Source organism: Rhinolophus sinicus, linkage group LG04 (assembly GCF_036562045.2).
Source record: "Rhinolophus sinicus isolate RSC01 linkage group LG04, ASM3656204v1, whole genome shotgun sequence".
Classification (NCBI taxonomy): domain Eukaryota; kingdom Metazoa; phylum Chordata; class Mammalia; order Chiroptera; family Rhinolophidae; genus Rhinolophus; species Rhinolophus sinicus.
Genome location: NC_133754.1, coordinates 126,914,193 through 126,937,631, shown reverse-complemented (window position 1 = coordinate 126,937,631; position 23,439 = coordinate 126,914,193). Strand labels below are relative to the sequence as shown.

The following is a 23,439-nucleotide window of genomic DNA, read 5'->3' as shown; positions in this document are numbered from 1 at the left end:
CTTTATACTATGAGAATAAACTATAGCATCATCAGACAGTGTTTAGGGCACTATTTAAGACATTAGAGCGTCAAAGTTATTTTGGTTCTGATCCCATCTTGTCAATTATTAGCTGTATAATTTTGCCAAAGTCAATTTTCTTGATTCTCAGTTTTCTTATTTGCAAATGAGAATAGCTGCCACAAGAAGCTTATAGAATAATGTGGCTGACAGTCATTTGTACACACAATGTGCTATAAAGAAGTAAAGGAGCATTATAATTATTAAGGCATGGCCCCATCCATCTAGTACAGAGATGGTACTTGTGCCTAAAATGATAAATGATAAGACAGAGCTCACAGAGTACTTTGAGTTGTATGAATAGTGACAGTGGGAGAGGTCAAAAGAAAATCATAAAAGTTCAGGAAACGCTTTTTATTTTAAGGAATCTCAGGAAGTCCTCTCCTGATGGGGTTCTTTGCGAATGGTCTATGTCAGTTTCTAATCCCAATTTGATATTTCACCTGATATTTTGTTCATCTATGTACATTTCTGGGATACCTGTTCCCCAATCAGGTTGGGATTACTTAGGAAAACAATCATTCAAAAATGTTTACTGGGCATTGTCTATGCTTGAGGTTTGGCTTTAGGAATTATGACATGAGTAAGACACTGGCTTGTACCCCGTGGATCTCCCAGGACAGTTGACGCAGACCAATGCATAAAGAGACAATCACAGGTAAACATAACACATGCAATAATACATGCAGACACCCAAGGCTGTGAAAGCATAGGAGAGAGAGAAAGAAAGAGGAAAGGGAGAAAGGGAGAGAGGGAAAATGAGAGCGAGAGCGAGAGCGAGCGAGCGAGCGAGCGAGAGAGAGAGAGAGAGAGAGAGAGAGAATCTCCCTGGGGAAGGCTTCAGAGAGGAAGTTATATTTGTATCTGGTCATACAGGATGAATGGTTCTTGTCAGGCAGATGGCAGTGGCAAGTCTTCCCAGGCACAGAAAATGAGTAAGGGAAGTGTGTGTGTGTGTGTGTGTGTGTGTGTGTGTGTGTGTGTAGGCACGTGTGCATTTGTACCAAAGTCAAACATGCATAACTTGGGGATTATCTACTGTATTTGGTCCATACAACTACTTTTTTCTTAATATGGATAACTGAGAAATGATCCTAATGATATAGGAGATTTTAGAGGATTTTAGAGTAAGTTTTTATGCCTGGCGTTTGCACTTTGGATTTTCCCAGTCTTTCCCCAACACTCATGGTCCAAGGAACTCCTAGTAAGGAATTTTTCATTTGCTCTAGAATCACCCAGTTTCACCTCCCACAAAGATAGTCTGGTCAGGATACTTTGGGGCCACCAACAGAAGAGCAAGTTGCCAAAATAAATGTTTTCCATCAAGATTTCACACTTGCACTTAATGAAATAGACGTTTTCCAAACGGTTCCTTTAGAGCTAAGTTTTTCTTTAAGATTTGTAATGAAAATATTTCATGACCTGTTGACATATTCATATGGTGATTTTCAAAAGGCAGATTTAGTTTACAAAATGGACTTGGCAACAAGTAGGAATATCTGGGAAGTTGAACAAGGCTGTTGACAGGGAAAATTAGGGCTGAATCATAACTGACATTGTTTTGCAGCTGTGCCATTTTTTAAGACTGACCAATGAGACAGGGTTTATAGAGTCCTTGTGGTAATAATGCCGAGATTGGCAGCTAATGACCATTCCTAATGTAACTGCATAGGTAGTAGCTGACAAGTACAGAAAAATGAGTTCTTGTTACTGATTTTTCTTGATAAATGTCAAAGAAGAAATTATGCCATTTAGAAGAAAGATAGTAAAGAAGGAATTCTGTAGTATTTTTCATAGGATAAGATAAAAAATTCAGAAAATTTTCTTTGTATTCTTTGGTCTATATATTTTTTTATCTTGTGTTATCGCATTGTTACCTCTTTCACTGGTTGAACAAATTGACTGACATATCTATTGTAAATTCGTAGTTGCAATGAAGGTTTCAATAGAATATGTTCTATGTTCCCTCCAGTAGTGGATTTTCAAAATCAGGTGACACAAGACAGCATTGTAAATAGTTGTAAAAATTACTACACTTGATCTTAGCCAAAAGGCCAAGAATTGATTAATAGTTGTAAAAATTAATCAGTTTCAAGTATTCCTTTACATTTTGGAAATTTATATTAGGTCTATTCTAATTTTTCTAAGTTTCTGCTCCCCATGTCAGTAGACTAAGAAGATATAAGAAAGATGCATTGTTATTTAGAGTTACCTAGTGATAAATATGCTTATAAAAATCTAATCAACTGTTTGAGGAACCTCCATACTGTTTTCCATTAAAAAAAATCTAAAATTCTTTAGGAACTGAGAAACAGGTGTGTCTAAAGTTTTTAGCCATCCCTGGAAGTGGTATCATAAGACTTTGCAAAGAATGTGATATTTGAGCTCTGGCTTTGGAAGAGAAAGAAATCACTTTTCAGTGAGGAAGAGATCACAGAGGGCTTCTTGGAGAAGGTAGTATTTGAATCAGATTTGAAATAGGGAGGGTGGGGCTAGGTGGTGATGGCATCCACTCGGGAGAGAAATATGGGGTCACTGTGCAGTGTAACAACTCCAAGAGGAAGGGAATGAGGTAGGTCGTTAGAATACTTGCAGGGTAGTTGGAAATATAAGAAGGTCCTGGTGGGATTTCAGGTTTGGAAGTTGATATGGTATTTTATTTTGTCAGATAATGGGGAATCAGTGAGAGTGTAGTTTTCATTGGATAATGCACCCATAGTAAATTTCAAAAGTTAGAAACTGGAGGCCAAGAAACCTATGAGCAATAGCTATTATTTTTGATTGGCTATTAGATACCACTTGCTGTGATACAGAATTGGGATGCATTTTTTTTTTTAATCTTTAAAGAATTTATTAAGGTTTCATAGATGAAGAAATTAAGGCCTAGAGAGAATACTGTAGACACTTAGTCAGTAGGTGACAGGCTAAGATAAGACAGCTTTCTCTGACTCAATCACCATGCCCCTGACTACCGAATATACTGCCACTGTGAGAGCTTTTTAACAGCTTGATATTATAGTTCTCTGCTGACTTCCTTCCTTCTTCCCCTATACACTTTTTCCCTATGTATTTTATTTCATTTTACTTTTGTCCATCTGATTTTTTCTGGCTTTACTGAGATGCAATAAACACATAACAGTGTGTAAGATACATGTATAGATTGTGAAATCATTACCACAATAAGGTTAGTTAATATCTCCATCACCACATGTAATTATGTTTTGTGTGTGTGTGTGTGTTGAGAACATTTAAGATCTACTGTCTTCAATTTCAAGTATATGGTACAGTATTGTTAACTCTGGTCACTCTGCTATGCATTACATCCCCAGAACTTATTTATCTTACAACTGGAAGTTTATAGAGTTTTACCAATATCTTCCCATTTTGTGCACTCCCCAGACCCTGGAAAGCCTGATTTTACTCTCTGTTTCTATGAGTTTGTTTAAAGATGCCATTATAAGTGAGATCTTACAGTATAATTAAGACCATACAGTATTTATCTTTCTGTATATCACTCAGCATGATGCCCTCAAGGTCCATTCATGTTCTCTCATATGGCAGGATTTCCTTCTTTTTAGGATGAATATATATATATACACACACACACACACACACACACACACCATGTTTCCCTGAAAATAAGATCTAGTCTTATAGTAAAATAAGACCGGGTCTTATAATATAATATCGGGTCATATTAATTTTTGCTCCAAAAGATGCATTAGAGCTGATGGTCTGGCTAGGTCTTATTTTCGGGAAAACACTATATATATATATATATATATATATATATATATATATATATATATATATATATATATAATGTATATGTGTATATATATAGTGTATGTATATGTATGTATATATATACATATATATGTATAAATAAATAAATAAATAAATATATATATATATATATATATATATATATATATCCTTTAGCCATTCATTATTGATGGATACTAGGTTGTTTCATGTGTTGGCTATTATAAATAATGCTGCAGTGAACATGGGGGTTCAGATAGCTTTTCATGATAGTGAATTAATCTCCTTCAATTATATACCCAGAAGTAGGATTGCTGGAACATTTGGTAGTTATATTTTTAATTTTTTGATGGACTTCCATGTTGTTTTCCACTGTGGCTGCACCACTTTACATTCCCACCAACAGTACATAAGGGTTCCCTTTTCTCCACAGCCTTGTTACTGTTTATCTGTTCTCTTCTTGATAATAGTCATTCTAATGGGCATGAGGTAACATCATCGTTGTTTTGGTTTGCATTTCCCTGATAATTAGTTGAGTACTTTTTTATGCACCCGTTGGCCATTTGTATATCTTCTTTGCAAAATGTCTATTCAATTTGTCTGTCCATTTTGAGTTGGGTTATTTGATCTGTTTTGCTATTGAATTGTACAACTTCCTTGTATATTTTGGGATTAATGCCTTATTGTCTATGTTGTTTGCAGGTGTTTTTCTCCCATTATATAGGTTGCCCTTTTATTTTGTTGATTCTTTTGATATGCAGAAGGTTTTTATTTTTGTGTGTGTTGACTGTTCTTTTAATGTCATGTCTGAAAAAGCATGCGAAGGCCAATGTCAGGGAGCTTTACCCTGTTTTCTTTAGCAGTTTTATGGTTTTATGTATAACATTTAAATATTTAATTCATTTCGAGTTAATTTTTGTGAGTGGTGTAAGTTAGAGGTCAAATTTCATCCTTTTACATGTGAATATACAGTTTTCTCATTGAGTATTCTTGGCTCCCTTATCAAATATTAGTTGACTATGTATATGTGGAGGTTTATTTCTGGGCTCTCAATTCTGTTCCATTGGTCTGTGTGTCTATTTTTTATGCCTGTGGCATATTGTTTTGAGTATTATAGCCTTGTATTTTGAAATCAGGAAATGTAATGCCTCCAGCTTCGTTCTTCTTTCTCAGGATTGTTTTAGCTATTTAGGATCTTTTGAGGTTACATATGAATTTTAGGATTGTCTGTTTCTTAAAAAATGTCTTTGAAATTTTGATAGAGATTGCATTGAAGCTATAGATGGGTTTGGGTAATGTGGACATTTTAAAAATATTAATTATTCAATGTATGAGTACAGAGTATCTTTCCACTTGTTTATGTCTTCAATTTCTTTCATCAGTGTCATAGTTTTCAGCATATAGGGCTTACACCTCCTTGGTTTAATTTATTCCTAGGTATTTTATTCTTTTTGGCGCTATGGGATTGTTTTGTTAAATTCTTCTTCAGATAGTTCATTGTTAATGCATATAAACACAACTGATTGTTGTATATTGGTTTTTTATCCTGCAACTTTACTGAATTTGTTAATTAGTTCTAACAGTTTTTGGTGGAGTCTTTAGGGTTTTCTCTATATAATATCATGCTATCTGAAAATAGTGACAGTTTCATTTCTTCCTTTCTGATTTGGGTATCTTTCAATTCTTTTTCTTGCCTAATTTCTCTAGACCTTTCAGTATTATGTTGAATAAAAGTGGCAAGAGTTACCATACTTGTCTTGTTCCTTATCTTAGAGGAAAAGCGTTCAATTTTACAATTGAGTATGATGTTAGTTGTGTGTTTGTCATATATGGCCTCTATTATGTTGAGGTACATTCCTTGTATACCCAATTTGTTGAGTCTTTAATCATGAAAGGATGGTGAATTTGTCAAATGCTTTTTCATCTATTGAGATAATCATATGATTTGTATATTTCGTTCCATTAATGTGGTGTATCACATTTATTGATTTGTATACATTGAATTATTGCTGCATCCCAAGGATAGATCCCACTTGATCATACTGCGTGATCCTCTTAATGTGCTGGTAAATTGGGTTTACTAGCATTTTATCAAGAATTTTTCTTATTCTATATTCATCAAGAATATTGGCTTATAGTTTTTTTGTAGTGTCTTTATGTGGCTCTGGTATCATGGTAATGTTGGCTGTCAAAAATGATTTTAAGAGTGTTCTGTCTTCTTCAATTTTGGGAAAAGTTTGAGAAGGATTGCCATTAATTCTTCTTTAAATGTTTGGTAGAACTAACCAGTGAAACCATCTGGTCTAGGGATTTTCTTTCTTGAGAGATTTTAATTACTCATTCAATCTCCTTATTCATTATTTGGTCTGTTCAGATTTTCTATTTCTTCATAATTTAGTCTTGTTAGATTGTATGTTTCTAGGAATTTATTCATTTCTTTAGATTATCCAACTTTTTGGAGTTGAATTGTTCGCAGTAGCCTCTTGTGATTCTTGGTATTTCTGTGGTATCAGTTGTCATAGCTCCTCTTTCATTTCTGCTATTCTTTATTTGAGTCTTTTTTCTCTTTTTTTCTTTTTTGCTCATGGGAACAGTAGTTCCTAAGGGTTTTTAAAAAATCATCTTTCTCTCAAGTCTAATCTATATGAAATGCCACATTAAGGATTCATTTAATGGATTTGGCAAATGTATATATTGTATAATTGTCAGGGTTAGAACACTTTTGTCACTCCAGAACCTTCCCAAATGCCCCTTCCCAATTAATTTCTCCTTACCCCTACACCAGGTACCACTGATTGGATTTCTAGCACTGTAGATTAGTTTTATCAGTTCTAGAACTTTTTATAAATGGAATAATGTGGTATGTACTTAACGTTGTGTCAGCTTCTTTTACTCAGCATGTTTATAAATGAACTTTTTTTTTAAAATTTTATTTTATTAAATTTATTGGGGTGACAATTGTTAGTAAAATTACATAGATTTCAGGTGTACAATTCTGTATTACATCATCTATAAATCCCATTGTGTGTTCACCACCCAGAGTCAGTTCTCCTTCCATCACCATATATTCGATCCCCCTTACCCTCATCTCCCACCCCCTAACCCCCACCCCCCTTACCCTCTGGCAACCACTAAACTATTGTCTGTTGTTGAGGTATAATGTATATAGAATAAAAGCCATCCACTTTAAGTACATTGTGATAAGTTTTGACAAATGTATCCACCTGTGTACAGAAATACTTATCAAGATATGCAGCGTTTCCATCATCAAAAAATACTCCCTTCTCCACCTTCCTAGTCAGTTACCTATCTCTAGTCAAAGCAAACACTGTTAGGTTGTGCCACTCTGGGTTAGATTTCCATTTTTCAAGTTTCCTATGAATGGAATCATGCGATGTACTCTTTTGGGTCTGGCTTCTTTGGCACAGCATGGCATTTTTTGAACATTATGTGTGTCAGTATTACTAATACATTGTAGGCATATATCACAGTTAGTTGATTCCTTCATCTGTTGATAGATATTTGTAGTTTTTTTCCTAGTGTTTGGCTATTATGAGTAACTCTGCTATGAACTTTACAATACTTTGGTAATCATGTATTTGCATTTCTCTTGCGTAAATACTTAGGTATAAAATTGTTGGGACCTACGATAACTGCGTATTTAACTTTATAAGAGACTTTTAGACTACTTTTCAAAGTGATTGCACCATTTTATACTCCCACCAGAAATGTATAAAAGTTTGATTGCTCCACATTCTTGCTAACACTTCAATTGATCAGTCTTTCCAATTTTAGTCACTCGATGGAGTGTGTTCTGGTGCCTCATTGTAGTTTTAGTTGGCATTTTCCTGATTAATGATGTTGAACATCTTTTCACATGAGTATTTCCCATTCATATATCTTCCTTGTGAGTCTTTTACAGAATTCTAAAATCTAGTTGTTTTCTTTCTGTTACTCAGTTGTAAAAGGTCATTACATATTCTGGATACAGGTACTTCATCAAATATATTTTTATAATTGATCTTTTTTGTTCTTTTATGGTTAGTACTTTTTTGTGTACTGAGAAATCTCGGCATACTTTCAAGGTGGTGAAGAATTTCTCTTATACTTTTTCCAGAATTTTATAGTATTAACTTTCAGATTTAGGTCTGTGATCCATTGTGAATTAATTCTTGTATATAATGCAAAGGTCAAGAATTTTTTTTTCCAGATTGATATCCAGTTTTTACTGCATTTATTGAAAAGATGATCTAATCTTATTGAATTACATTAGTTCCTTCGTCAATAACTGTGTGGGTCATTTCTGAAATCTGTTCTATTTATCAGTATCTTCATTCTAATATCAAACTGATTTGGTTAATATTACTTTATAGTAAGTCTTGAAAGCAAGTATGTAACTTCTCCAACTTTGTTCTTCTCTTTTCAAGATTATTTTGACTACTCTAAGTCCTTTGCATTTTCATATGAGGTTTAGAATCAACTTGTCAATTTATGCAAAAGTCCCTCTAATATTATAATTAGGATTGTGTTGAATCTACTGATAAATTTAGAGGGAAAGGAAATCCTAACACTTTTGGGTCTTCCAATTCATGAACATGATATATCTGTACTTTAATTTAGACCTTCTTTAATTTCTTGTGGCATTATATTGTAGTTTTCAGTGTAGAAACTTGTATATTTTTTTTCTCACCTTCAATTTTGTTTTTAATTCGGAGAAATTTTTTTCTTGAAGTTAAAGAAAAATTTTATGTAAGCTTTTAAAAGAGTCCCTTTTGACAATTATTAATACAAATGTGAAATAAAACCCATCAAACAAATACCAATTTCAGTAACAGTTTATATGCAGTGATACTCATTTAGTTTCTTTTGAGACACAATTCTTGTCTTATTAATAAAAGAGCAGCCATCTCACCTCAAATACCAGAATATACAAGTTACAGCATAGCAAAAATTCTACCCACTTTCAGATAAAATCTAGTTCAGGTAAAATAGTTTCATTCAATGTTTTACAGTTAACACAGACTTTTTTTGTTGTTTTGAGCACAAAAGAGTGTAACTTGTTACACTATAGCTATCTGTATGCACCTCATGTGACCACAGAACTGTTCATTGAACCATCAGTTTCATTCATTCAGTAAAGCAAAACAGGCTGAGAACTTGCATATCTTTTTTGATATATGTACTCCTGATTATTTATCTTCTTTGATGCTATTATAAGTGGTACTTTGTTTTAAATTGAATTTTCCAGATGTTGTTGCTAGTCTAGCAACAAGCAACTGATTTGTGTATATTGACCTTGTATGATACAACTTTGCTGAATTAGCTTATGAAATCTAATAGTTTATTTTTATAGATTCCGTAGTATTATTTATATAGACAGTGATGTTATCTGCAAACAGTGACAGTTTAACAACTTCTTTTTCTGTATATGAGCCTTTTATTTTTGTATCTTGCCCTATTGCATTGGTTAGAACCTCCAGAATACAATGTTGAAGATTAGTGGGGAGAATAGATAGTTCTTGTTTTGTTCTTTATCTTAGAGGAAAGCAATATGTCATCAAATATGACGTTAGTTGTTGGTTTCTTTGTAGATTTATCAGGCTAGAGGAAGTTTTCACATATTTCAGGTTTGCTAAGATGTTTTTCATAAATAGACAGTGAATTTTGTTACATTTTTTTCCACTGTAACTGTTAAGGATATTCTTTTGTATTCTCATATATGGTGAATAATCTTAATTAATTTTTAATTACTTTAATTGAATTTCTGCATTCCTGAGACAATCCTCATTTGCTCATGATACATTATCCCTTTTATATGGTCATATAGCTAAATTCTGTTTGATAATTTTTGGGGAACTTTGCATTAATATTCATGAGAGAGGTTGGTCTATAAATTTAATTTTTTTTGTAATATCCTTTTTAGATTTTGGTATGGGGCTTCTCTACCCTCATAAAATGAGTTGGGATGCATCCCTTCCTACTCTGTTTTCTGGAAGAGTTTAATAAAACTGAAATATTTCACCAGAGATATAATCCTTAACTGGACTTTTATGGGAAGTTCTTTGATTATGAATTCAGTTTTCTTTACTGTTAAATGGTTCTTGAGATCGTCTAAGTATGTTTTGCTTTCTTTGTTTCTTTCTTGATTAATCTTGGTAGAGTTTATTAATTTCATTAGTTTCTTAAAATAATGACTTTTGTTAAATTTCCCCATTGTTTTCAATTTTATTGAGTTCTGTTCTCATCTGTATTATTTCTTTTGTTCATATTTTGGTCATAATTTGCTCTTTAAATTTACTTTATAGCTTTTTAAGGTAACATCTTAAGAACGAACATGGAGATCCTTGATTTTAAACTTTCTTTTCTACTATAAGTATTTAAAACAGTATTTTTTCAGCACGTGGTTTCAGATGTGTCTCATAAGTCTTGACATTTTCCATTTTCATTAAGTTTTCAAATGTCCCTTGTGAATTTTTCTTTAACCCATGGTAGAAGTATGTTACTTAATTTCCAGACATTTGGACATTTTCTAGATACTATTTTTATCGACTTCTAATTTAATTCTGTGATCAGAGAATGTATTAAGACTGATTTTAGGACTCAGCATGTGGTCTGTTCTGATGGATTTTCAGGGGCAAGCCTCATACAGTCTCTCTCTGCACGTGAACAGTCTAACTCTTAGCCAAGAACTCTGGTGGTACCCCCATCACCACCACCACCACCACCACCACAACACACATTTACAGAATTCTGGGCCCTTCTTTGTGCCTCTCTTTTCTCTGGTGTTCAGCCCTGCAAACTCCAGCCATTTACCTACTTTGAACTGTGAACCATGCCTTCTAATCTCTGCAGGACCACAGTACTCAGCTGGGATTCCAGCTCACTGAACCTTAATAGGGAATTGAGAAATGTAGCTAAACAAAGAGTCAGATCCCTTGTGGGGTTCACTTTATGAGCTTCCCTTCTCTCAGGGATCATAGTTTTATGCTGTCCGTTGATTAATGTCTGAAAATAGTTGCCTTATATATTTTTTCTGTTTTATCATTTATGGTTCATTTATTCCATCATACCTGAAAGTAGAAGTCCATGCCATGAGTTCTTGCATGCTGGCAACAGGTGTGTGTGTGTGTGTGTGTGTGTGTGTGTGTGTGTGTGTGTGTGTGTGTTGTACGCACAGCCTTTATATTTGGAGGTCAGTTTTGCTGGACATGAAATCCTTGGCTCATATTTTCTGTCCTTGAGTATTTAAATATGTTACTCCATTTTCTTCTGGCATATTGCGTTTCTCTTGAAAAAAGTCTCATGATAATATAATTTTCTTTCCCATATACATTGCTGGCTGTTTTTGCTTCAAAAGTCCAGTAATTTTACAAGTGTATATCTTGGTTATGGAGTTTGATATTCTCCAATAAGGGGTATGTTCTTTTAATAGGAAGCTTCCATATTTTCCCTTAATTTCAGGAACTTTTCTAAAATATAGGTTTAGTATTTTTTCTGTACTCTTGTGGTTTTCTTCAGAAACTGATCTGCATTTTGGATTTTCTTTGCCTATCAATATTTGTCACTTTCTCTCAAATCCTTTTTATTTCTTTCTTCCTTCCTTGTTCAATTTTAAAGTTTCCTCCTTTTCACCTTCCATTTATATTAAGGCATTTATCTCTTGTGATCATGTTTGTGTTCCTTTCAATTTATTTTTATTTCTTATATAATTTTTCTTATATTTCTAATTGTCTTCTGATGCAATTTCATCTGAGTTTTCTAATTCTGATTTATGTTAACCTTTGTGTATTTTATCATTTTCTTGATATGCTTTAGCCTACTTAAATAGATAGCCTGTTTAGTTAAATAGTATGTTACAATTTTGAACTATAGTATGGATGTGTCTTTTAGGCATATTTTCTTTCTCTGTAGCATGTCATTCAGTGCCTTTGTCATTATTTTTATTTCAATAACTGCATGCGAGTCGACCTTAATATTTTTATGTTACGTGAAATTTGTTTCCCTGAACTTTTAAAAAGAGCAGCAGTGTAGTTTTCCTAACTAGAGCTCCGTCTTTTTTTTTCTTTTTTTTTTTTTTTTTTTTTTTTAGTGAGCTATTAAAAATATAGCAAACCAAAGGGTAAGAGGGGTGGGGGGTGGAAGATGATGGCAAGGGGGATCAAATATATGGTGATGGAAGGAGAACTGGCTCTGGGTGAACACACAATGGGATTTATAGATGATGTAATACAGAATTGTACACCTGAAATCTATGTAATTTTACTAACAATTGTCACCCCAATAATTATATATATAGCAAAAATATAAGTGAAGGACGGGACTAGGGAAGCTGATTTTGGAGTCATTTATATATAGGTATTGGCTGCATTGGCTGAAATGCTTAGGATGGATGAGATCTCCAAGAAACAAATGAAGAAAAAGAATAAAGGTCCAGAAATAGGAATTGCTTAAAATCCACACCTTTTGGTAAAATAAGAAAACAAATCTTAAAAAAAGAAGATAGTTTTACAGTTAAGAAGAGAAATGGGATGGTGCCTTGGAAGTTAAAAGAAGTTTTGACTAAAAAGACATGGCAACAGGATTTTAAAAGACAGGAATAGGTTAATAAAATTAGGGATGAGTAAAATCACTGATATTGTTGATTAGTGCAGGTGAGAGTAGCAGATGTGAAATACTCATTTGACAAGCTTAGGGGTGGAGAGAACAAGGGAGGAGTTAATGTGAATGGTAGAGTTGAAGTAAGTCTTTTATTCCAAGGTAATTGAAATCTGATTATGTTTGAAAGCCACGAGGAAAAAATTTGTGAAGACTGAAAAATTGAAGATGCTAAAGAAAGAAGATAAATGAGAAACAGAGGAAGCATGAGGAATTAAAGGGGAATTTTTTTTTCCTCTGAGAAAGGAAGAAAAGAAGAAAAATGTACATAAAAGATAGACTTACAATTAAAAATGCCAATAAACATATTGAAAGATGCTTAATCTAAAAAAATAAATAAATAAAGATGGAAACTTGATTTCTGAAATTTACTGACTCTGTTCCCCATCTCCACATTTTTCTGTACCTTCCCTTTTCTTTATTTTTGTTTTCCTTTTCCTAATCAATTTTGATTCCACTACCAGTATTTCTTTTCAGTATGTGGCCCTGTCCTGGAAGGGACTCCTGGCTGTTCAGTTTTGAATGCTGACAGAGGCCAACCTGCCGTACCCCCTTAAGACATTACCATGGGCCCCTTTACTTACTGGATTGGCCAAACCCTTCTCTGTTTCAGCTGCTGTTCTGAAATTGATCTGCAATCTTTCATAGTAAATACCTGTTGGATATTTTGGCATTTTTCTCTTCTCTTGTATTTCAAATATCTCATTTTTTCTCGTTGCTATCTCCACACAAACACTGATAACATGCCAGTTTTTACTATTGGTGGCTTGTCATCTGCTTGCAGTTGGAGACTCATGTGGCTACCTTGTCACCTACATTTGTTGTATATTTTGTCAGTGTGATTTCTTCCTCCCTCCTTCCCTCCTTTTCTTTTTTCCATCTAGAGGCATTGCCTTTTTAAAGACCACTGTGGTTTTCACCATCTTCTAGAATTCCTTTATAGTACTTTGATTTAAACATGGATTCTAACTGAAATCAAATACAAAGAAATGCATTAAATGTGGGCTAGGTTTCTTGAAAAGACTGAAAACCACTTGCTGTAGTAGCATAATTCCATTAAAATCTCTGCTCGTTGAGTACCTTCTCAAGACTCCTATTCTCATCCCACATACGTCCTAGGAAGGAGAATCTCTGAACTTGGATGTATGGGCAGAGGATGGAGGTCTAAGAGAGGTCAGAGATGAGGCAAGATAGACAGTTATTGTACATAGGAGGGAATTAAAGCACTGTGTTCAAGTAAGAAGGCATAATTGAAAATCCACCTGATCAGAAGAAGAAAGAACTAGCTGGCCGTTAGTTCTTGTGCTGATACGGAGGGCTGTACACCCTGACTCTAGATCAGACGATGGGGTTCCTTGTCTCACATTGGTGTTTTCTCCTGTTAAGAAGGTTGGTTTTATGTATAGGTTAGATAGTGTCAACAGAGTTCACAGGCACGCAAGCAAGACAACTTACTGAATTTGGGGCAGGGACAGAAACTTGCATTTAACCTCAACTATGTGGTGGTGTATTTTTATGTTTCCCTTGCGTTGCTCATTGGTGTTTTGGGAGGAAAGGTATTATTTAATAATATTTTTTTAAAAAACACCATTTTTTAATATAATAGAAAAACTCCTTAAAAGAATGTCATTCTAAATCTTTATGAATGTGATTTGCTACTTCTAACTTAATTTGATTGTTTCACACATTCAAATTTCTCAATGTTTGTGTATCTACTTTTTGTTGATTTTGGTTTATATACCACATATCAGTGAAATTATATGGTTCTCTGCTTTTTCTGTCTGACTTATTTTGCTTAGCATTATACTCTCAAGATCCATCCATGTTGTCACAAATGTTCCTATATCATCTTTTCTTACCGCCGAATAGTATTCCATTGCGTATATTTACCACAATTTCTTTATCCATTCATCTATCAAAGGACATTTTGGTTCTTTCCATGTCTTGGCCACCATAAACAAAGCTGCAATGAACATTGGAGTATGCGTGTCTTTATGTATAAATGTTTTCAGATTTTTTGGGTAGATACCCAGGAGAGGGATTGCTGGGTCACTGGTAATTCTATTCATAATTTTTTGAGGAAGCTCCACACTGCCTTCCATAGAAGCTGCACCAGTCTGCATTCCCACCAACAGTGTATGAGGGTTCCTTTTTCTCCACAGCCTCTCCAACACTTGTTACTATTTGTCTTGATGATGATAGCCATTCTGACTGGGGTGAGGTGATATCTCGTTGTGGTTCTTATTTGCATTTCTCTGATGATTAGTGATGTTGAGCATTTTTTCATATGTCTATTTGCCATTTGTATGTCCTCTTTGGAGAAATGTCTCTTCAGGTCCTCTGCCCATTTTTCAATTGGGTTGTTTGGTTTTTTGTTGTTGAGTTGCATGAGTTCCTTGTATATTTTGGATATTAGCCCCTTATCGGAGGCACTGTTTGCAAAAATCTTCTCCCATTCAGTTGGTTGCCTCTTTATTTTGTCGATGGTTTCTTTTGCTGTGCAGAAGCTTTTAAGTTTCATATAGTCCCATTCGTTTATTTTAGCTTTTACTTCCATTGCCTTTGCAGTCAAATTCATAAAATGCTCTTTGAACCCAAGGTTCATAAGTTAGTTCCTATGTTTTCTTCTATGCAGTTTATTGTTTGAGGTCTTATGCTTAAGTCTTTGATCCATTTTGAATTAATTTTGGTACATGGTGACAGATAAGAGTCCAGTTTCATTCTTTTGCACGTGGCTATCCAATTCTCTCAGCACCATTTATTGAAGAGGTTGTCTTTTCTCCATTGTGTGTTTTTTGCTTCTTTGTGAAAATTATCTGTCCATATTTATGTGATTTTATTTCTGGGTTCTCAATTCTATTCCATTGTTCTGTGTGTCTGTTTTTCTGCCAATACCATGCTGTTTTGATTATTGTAGCCCTGTAGTACAAGCTAAAGTCAGGGAATGTGATACCTCCAGTATTGTTCTTTTTTCTTAAGATTGCTTTGGCTATTTGGGGTCTACTGTGGTTCCAAACAAATCTGATGATTTTTCGTTCTATTTCTTTAAAAAATGCCATTGGGATTTTGATGGGGATTGCATTAAATCTGTATATTGATTTGGGTAATATGGCCATTTTTACTATGTTGATTCTTCCAATCCATGAGCACGGAATGTCTTTCCATTTCTTTGTGTCTTCTTCAATTTCTTTCAAAAAATGTCTTATACTTTTCAGCATATAGCTCCTTCACATCCTTGGTTAAGTTTATTCCTAGGTATTTTATTCTTTTTGCTGCAATTGCAAAAGGAAGTGTTTTGTTGTGTGTTTTTTTTTAATTTTTCTTTCTGAGATTCCATTGTTAGTATATAGGAATGCAATGGACTTTTGTACGTTGATTTTGTAGCCAGCAACTTTACTGTATTCGTTGATTGTTTCTAATAGCTTTTTGGTGGAGTCTTTAGGGTTTTCTATATATAGCATCATGTCATCTGCAAAGAGTGACAATTTAACTTCTTCATTCCCAATTTAGATGCCTTTTATTTCTTTCTCTTGCCTGATTGCTCTGGCAAGGACTTCCAACACTATGTTGAAAAGCAGAGGTGATAGGGGACAGCCCTGTCGTGTTCCTGAACGTAGAGCAAAGGGCTTCAGTTTTTCACCATTAATTATGAGATTAGCTGAGGGTTTGTCATATATGGCCTTTATTATGTTAAGGTATTTTCCTTCTATACCTATTTTATTAAGTGTTTTAATCATAAATGGATGTTGTATCTTGTCAAATGCTTTTTCTGCATCAATTGATATAATCATATGATTTTTGTCCTTTATTTTGTTTATGTGATGTATCACATTGATGGATTTGCAGATGTTGAACCATCCTTGTGCCCCGGGGATGAACCCCACTTGGTCGTGATGAATAATCTTTTTAATGCATTGTTGTATTCGATTTGCTAGAATTTTGTTTAGGATTTTTGCATCTGTATTCATCAGAGATATTGGTCTGTAGTTCTCTTTTTTTGTGTTGTCCTTACCAGGTTTTGGTATCAGGGTAATGTTGGCCTCATAAAATGAGTTAGGGAGTACTGTCTCTTCTTCAATTTTTTGGAAGAGTTTGAGCAGGATTGGTATTAGATCCTCTTTGAAGGTTTGGTAGAATTCACTAGTGAAGCCATCTGGTCCCGGACTTTTGCTTTTGGGAAGGTTTTGGATGACTGATTCAATTTTGTTACTGGTGATCGGTCTGTTTAGATTTTCCAGTTCTTCATGGTTCAGCCTAGGAAGGCTATATGTTTCTAAGAACTTGTCCATTTCTTCTAGGTTATTGAATTTGGTGGCATATAGTCCTTCATAGTATTCTTGGATGATCCTTTGTATTTCTGTGGTGTCCGTGATAACTTCCCCTTTTTAATTTCTGATTTTGTTAATTAGTGTCTTCTCTCTTTTTATCTTAGTGAGTCTAGCCAAGGGTTTGTCAATTTTGTTAATCTTTTCAAAGAACCAGCTCTTTTTCACACTAATTTTTTCTATTGTCTTTTTGTTCTCTATCTCATTTAGTTCTGCTCTGATTTTCGTTATTTCCTTTCTTCTGTTGACCTTCGGTTTCATTTGTTCTTCTTTTTCTAGTTCTTTAAGTTGTAACATGAGGTTATTTAGGTGGGATTTTTCTTGTTTTGTGAGCTAGGCCTTTAATGATATACATTTCCCTCTTGAAACTGCTTTTGCTACATCCCAAAAATTTTGGTAGGATGTATTTTCATTATCATTTGTTTCTATGTATCTTTTGATCTCTCCTGTATTTTCTTCTTTGACCTCTAATTCTTTAAAAGTGTGTTGCTTAATCTCCATGTATTTGTGTTTTATCCTACTTTCTTTTTCCAGTTGATATCAAATTTCAAAGCCTTGTTATGAGAGAATATGCTTGGTTTGATTTTAATCTTCTTAAATTTGTTGAGGCTGATTTTATGTCCCAATATGTTGTCTATCCTTGAGAAGGTTCCATGTACACTAGAAAAAAGTGTATAGTTGGATGTTTTAGAATGTAGTGCTCTATATATGTCAATTATGTCCATTTCATCTAATGTGTCATTTAGGGCTGCTATTTCGTTATTTATTTTCTGTTTGGATGATCTATCCATAGCTGTCAATGATGTATTTAAGTCCCCTAGTATAATTGTGTTTTGGTCAATTTCTCCCTTTAGTTCTGTTAGTAGTTGCTTGGTATATTTTGGTGCTCCCTGATTGGGGGCATAAATATTGATGACTGTTATGTCTTCTTGTTGTATAGTCCCTTTACCATTATGAAATGTCCATCTTTGTCTCTTGTTACCTTTTTCACCCTGAAGTCTGTTTCATCTGATATCATTATGGCTGCACCTGATTTTCTCTGGGTACCATTTGCTTGGAGTGTCAATTTCCACCCTTTCACTTTGAGTCTATGCTTGTCCTTGTAGCTGAGATGTGTCTCTTGGAGACAGCATATGGTTGGGTTTAGTTTTTTGATCCAATCTGCTACTCTGTGCCTTTTTATTGGTGAGTTCAGTCCATTTACATTTAGGGTGATTATTGATATGTGAGGATTTCCTGTCATTCTATCTTTAGTTTTCTGGTAAGGCTGTGTCTCCATTGTTTCTTTGCCTTTATCTTGTTGTCTATTATTTCTGTGTGGTGGTATTCTATGATGTTTCCCTCTGTTTGTTCTTTTATTACAGTATATATTTCAGTTCTGGATTTTTTTTTTTATTTTTTTTTTGAGTGGTTACCCTTAAGTTTATGTAAAAGAAAGTTTGATATTTAGAGTATTCATTTTTCTTCAGCATACTGACTTTCTCCATTTCCATATTCCGGTTCAGGCCTTTACTCTCCCCCTTTTTATGTTTTGTTTGCCACAAATTGTCCCTGTTGGTGGTGGTCGAATAGCCTCCTTTGGTATTTCTTGTAGTGCAGGTCATGTATTAGAAAATTCCCTCAGCTTCTGTATGTCTGGAAAGGTCTTTATTCCTCCTTCAAATCTAAAGGATATCTTTGCTGGATATATTATTCTTGGCTCATAATTTCTCTCTTTCAATAGTTTGAATATTTGGTTCCACTACCTCCTGGCTTGTAGAGTTTCTGCTGAAAAATCTGATGATAATCTAATGGGCTTTCCTTTGTAGGTTACCATCTTCTTTTCCCTGGATGCCTTGAGGATTCTTTCTTTGTCGTTGATTTTAGACAGCTTCAATACAATGTGCCTTGGAGAAGGCCTGTTGGGATTAAGGTAATTAGGTGTTCTATTTGCTTCTTGGATTCGAGGATCCAGTTCTGTCCACAAGTTTGGGAAGTTCTCATCAACAATTTGTTTGAATATATTCTCTGTTCCCTTCTCTCTTTCTTCTCCTTCTGGTATGCTCATTATTCTTATATTGGTCTTTCTGATGGAGTCAGAAATTTCTTGTAGAGTTCTTTTATTTCTTTTAAGTCTCAAATCTCTTTCTTCTTCCATCCTTGTTATTTCCAGGTTTCTATCTTTGATGTCACTGATTCTTTCCTCCATCTGGTCAACTCTACTACCTAAGCTGGCTGTTTCATTCTTAATTTCTTCTATTGAGTTCTTAATCTCCAGAAATTCTATTTGGTTCTTTTTGAAAATTTTAATCTCTTTCGTAAAATGATCATGTTGTTTTGTGATTGTGTTTCTGAGTTCATTAAACTGCCTTTCTGTGTTTTCTTGCATCTCGTTGAGTTTTTTCAGAACTGCAATCTTGAATTCTCTGTCATTTAAGTCACATATTTCCATATCTTTCAGTTCCTCTTCTGGAGACTTTTCACTTTCTTTCTGAGCTGTCTTGTTGCCTTGATTATTCATGGCAATTACTGATTTATTATTTCTCTTCCTAGCCATCTACAGGAGTGGCTTCTGCAACAGGTTGATAGGAAGAGGTCTTTCTTTTGTTTTCCAGTACTTGTTGGTAGAATGTTTTATTTTCTCTCTGACTGCAGCCTTTTTTTGTCTCTCACACAGTAGTGCTATGTTTTCTCTGCACTATTCCAGCTTCTCACACAATGGGGAGATTCCCTGGGACATGGGCTTCTCCTCTGTTAATAGTTCGCCTGGGTCACAGGGCGCAGTGTCTGTGTGGGTATGCGGAGAGCTTTTGAAGTTCCAAAGCTCTTCCTGCACCAGATTCAGAGACCCTATGTTTCAGCAATTCTGTTTACTCCTACAGGGATCCGCCCAGATAGGTGGGGCCAGGGGCGGGGTGAGTTGTGAGAGGTGACCCAGAGCTATGGCAGTGACCACCACCACAGCCGGCCCTGCTTCCACAGCTCCCTCCCTTTCCCCGAACTAGTTGGGCTGTGAATCTGTGTCTGCGGTCCACAGTTCTCAGAACAGCAAATATTCTGTTCTTTTGATCTGACACTGCTACTGTTCTGCTTCTAGCACCGGGCAGGTGGGGGCGGGGTGAGCTCAGGGAGGGTAGGGAGGGAGCGGCTAGTCTCAGTGCCTAGGGCTTCCGTTCTCTGCTCTGTGGTGAGGGCTTAAACCACCGTTTTCAGCCTTTTTCCCTCAGTCCCTTCTCCGAGGTCTCTGCCATGAGCGTTGGGTTCAGCCGTGTTATATGCTGCCCCCTCAGCCCTGTGGGCCATAAGTGGAGCCCTAGCAGTCGGAGTTCTTCCCTCTCCCACAGCTGCGGTGGTTCCAGGAAGCAGCGAGCTTGGAGCACTGAGCTAGGTCTGCGTCCTGCACCTGCCTGGCTCCGTCTCCACACTTCTCCCTTTCCTCCTCCCCCGCACACGATTCGCCCACCTTTAGGTAAATTTAGTAGTGGGCCTCTTCATCTTGCCTTTCTGCTGTGCAGGGAGTCCTTTGTGGAGTTATAGTTGTTTGATTAGTTGTAAATTCCAGGGGAGATTTACAGAGGCTCACCTCGCGCCGCCATTTTAATGATGTCTCTGTGTATGTACTTGATGTGATACAGAATTCTTGAAATTCATTTATTTCCAAAAATACTGTTTACCAAGTGCCCGAGATAAAGACCTGGTACATCATGGTCTTGTACAAAAATGGCAGATCATGAATTCTTTAAAAAAGTTATCAAGGTGGGAAAGGAGTTTTGGTTCAGTTAGTTAGTGGTCACATATACATGAAGGAAACATGAGTTAATGAAAGAGTTAGAAGTGAGAAGTGTTGTAGATGATTAATAAGATTTTGACCAGCAGGATATGGATATAGGGAATGAAGAAAGAATCAAGCAGAGCATCCAGCAGGAGGGGCTGGCTTGAACAGATGTACCTAGGAGGAAAATATAGGGCATACTCAGGCAATATCAAATAGATTGGTTGGGCTAGAATACGTGACGTGTATAAAGAAGTTGTGAGAATTAGCCTAGAAAGCTTATATGTGTTACCAAAGAATGAATGGCAGATAGAGGAATCTGCACTTAATTTTGCAAATAAAAAGATCCTTCAGAAGTTTTCAAATAATAGAATCATGTACAAGAGCTCGAAGGGACATGAGATATCTTCCAGGTCAGGGTCCCATAGATGGTCTGTAAATAAGAATTTTGGAGGGAATTGGTACCAACTACTCCCCTCATCTAAGAGATGCATAGGCTTATTAGCATATTGAAGGCTCCAGGATTTTCCTAGTGATGAAGCCAGTTTGGTTTTTATAACCCAAGCTTTCTCAAACTTACTTGATCAAGTGTGTGAATGTCTGTGTGAATGTATATACGGTGTGTATGCATTCAATAAATATTAATATCCTGTGAAACTCATGTTTAGAATATGCTTTGGGAAGCTAATTGTTCAGTCTCTTCATTCTGTGGACAACTGAGACCTAGGAAGATTTATTCACTCTCTGCTGGTCACACCGCTCTCATCAGAGCTGTGGACCATATTTCCCAGTTCCCATATTGCCTCTTCTCTTTTCAGTGATCTCATTGATCCATAGGGGATGCACCATTAGCACTGTTGTAATTATCCTTTTCATTTTTTCCTAGTTCATGTAAAGTCCCTTCACTGATCAACTTTTCACTCAAACAGAAGGATGAAATCAGGGATGAGTAACTCCATCATAATTGCAAAGCCTTTGATTTGATTCCACAGTGCTTAGTGCTAAAGAGACTGGAATCACCATTATCTCCATTTTGGTTCTTTCCCCGATCTGCCCTCTTCCACCTACCACCTGCACCCTGCATGAGACCATGGTCACGGTATTGGACTACCTCTTTAATTGTTGAAGTTAATGATTCACACCTTGTATATTTCATTTGTGAATCACCAGTCCCCTATACTTTTTTATCCTCCTGTGCTTATTTGTCATTTTTTCCCTTACATGGTACTTCAAACTAAGGGTGAGCTGGAGCAAAAGTAAGGCAAGTTAGATCTGGGTGAGTTAGGGTCTACACAGCAACCATACCCCTAAGAACTTTTGTTTTGCGGAAAAGGTCAAGGTTGTATGTTAAAGTAGCTAAATAAATAAAAATAAAACCTGTAAACATAATTCACAGAGGAGAGTGAAAAGATAAAAATAAAACTGTGAGTCAGAAGCTCTGTTTTCTTCTAGGCTATACCATTATTAAGTATGTAAATTTTTTTCAAGACACTTAACCTCTCTGACTTTGGTTATACCACTTGTAAAATGAACGAATTGGACTAAATGTCCCCCGATTTTCTGTCTAGCTCTGTCTTTAAGTGAATGTTCATTAGCCATAACCTGATTGCCATGGACAATTGAGATTTGGCTGCCCTTTTTCAAAGTGAAAGCATCATGAAGGAATGGTCTGGAAAAATAAGGAAAAGTAGAATCTCTGTTTGTGATTTCTTAGCCTTCCAAGCTACACATTTTGATATTTAATTTGTAAAATTAAAATCACCTATTGTTTATGGCAAACTATTTTAAGCCCTTTATTTTATAAGACTTCATCTTCTTAATTTTTGTAGTGTTCTGGCCTACAGAGACAAATATGGTACTTGAAAGACTATTACTGTACTGGAGAAATCACATAGCAACAAGAAAGAAGAAAGTAAACTGGCCTCCCAGAGAGTTCTTTGAGGACCTCACGCATAATGCCAAATGCAATAAAAGACATGGGCTGTTTCCATGGGGAAGATGTTTTAGAAAGACACAACCCTATTAGAATGTATACATAGACATCATTCTATTTAAGTTAGTGACATCTTATACTGCATAGCCATTTTTCTCTTTGGGAAAACCATACTGACAAATTAGTCAAGTAATCTTCCCTGGAGAGTAGAACAAAAACACAGGCCCTCTGGACCATGTCAGGGTTCTAAAAACTAGGGAAGCTCATCAAACCAGTTGGCTGTGGGACAGGTTCAGTTATAGCAGCTGGATGTCCAACTCTGTAACCGAACTGATGCTCAATTCTGTAACATCGATCAGGAGGTTCTTTGTTTGTGCCTGTCCTTGTTTTATTAAATGTATTGGGGTGCCATTGGTTAATAAAATTATATAGGTTTCAAGTGTACAATTCTATAATACATCATCTGAATATTGCATTGTGTGCTCACCACCCGGAGTCAGTTCTCCTTCCATCACCATGTATTTGACCCACTTTTATCCTCTTTTACCTCCCCCTTTACCCACTGGTAACCACTAAACTATTGTCTGTGTCTATGAATTTTTGCTTGTTTGCCTTGTTCATTTGTTGCTTTTAGTTTTATATGCCGCATATGAGTGAAGTCATATGGTTCTCAACTTTTTCTGTCTGACTTACTTCACTTAGCATGATCATCTCAAAATCCAAATATTCCTTATCTTTGACCTCCTAGGGTGACTCTCATCACCTCCTTTTTTTCCCCCTAGGAGCTTCTTGCAGTGTGTGTTCGAAGCTATCCAGTGTACCACTAGGTGGGCCAGTGACGAGAGGGGTGTGCTCGAAGGGAAGTGGAATCACACACACACTGCTTAAGGCCCCCTTACTCCATATCTAGTTCTCCCAGCTTCTCGCTGAAAGCAGCTAACTGGGAGATA

The 23,439-nt window shown here is 35.6% G+C and overlaps 1 protein-coding gene and 1 pseudogene across 2 annotated transcripts in view; one reads left to right on the top strand and one right to left on the bottom strand.

The window, feature by feature from the left end:
• ADAMTSL1 (ADAMTS like 1) overlaps window positions 1-23,439 on the top strand; it is an 890,862-nt gene that overhangs the window by 151,892 nt on the left and 715,531 nt on the right. The gene's annotated exons all lie outside the window — the stretch shown is intronic.
• Window positions 1,965-2,126, bottom strand: LOC141571454 (U2 spliceosomal RNA; annotated as a pseudogene).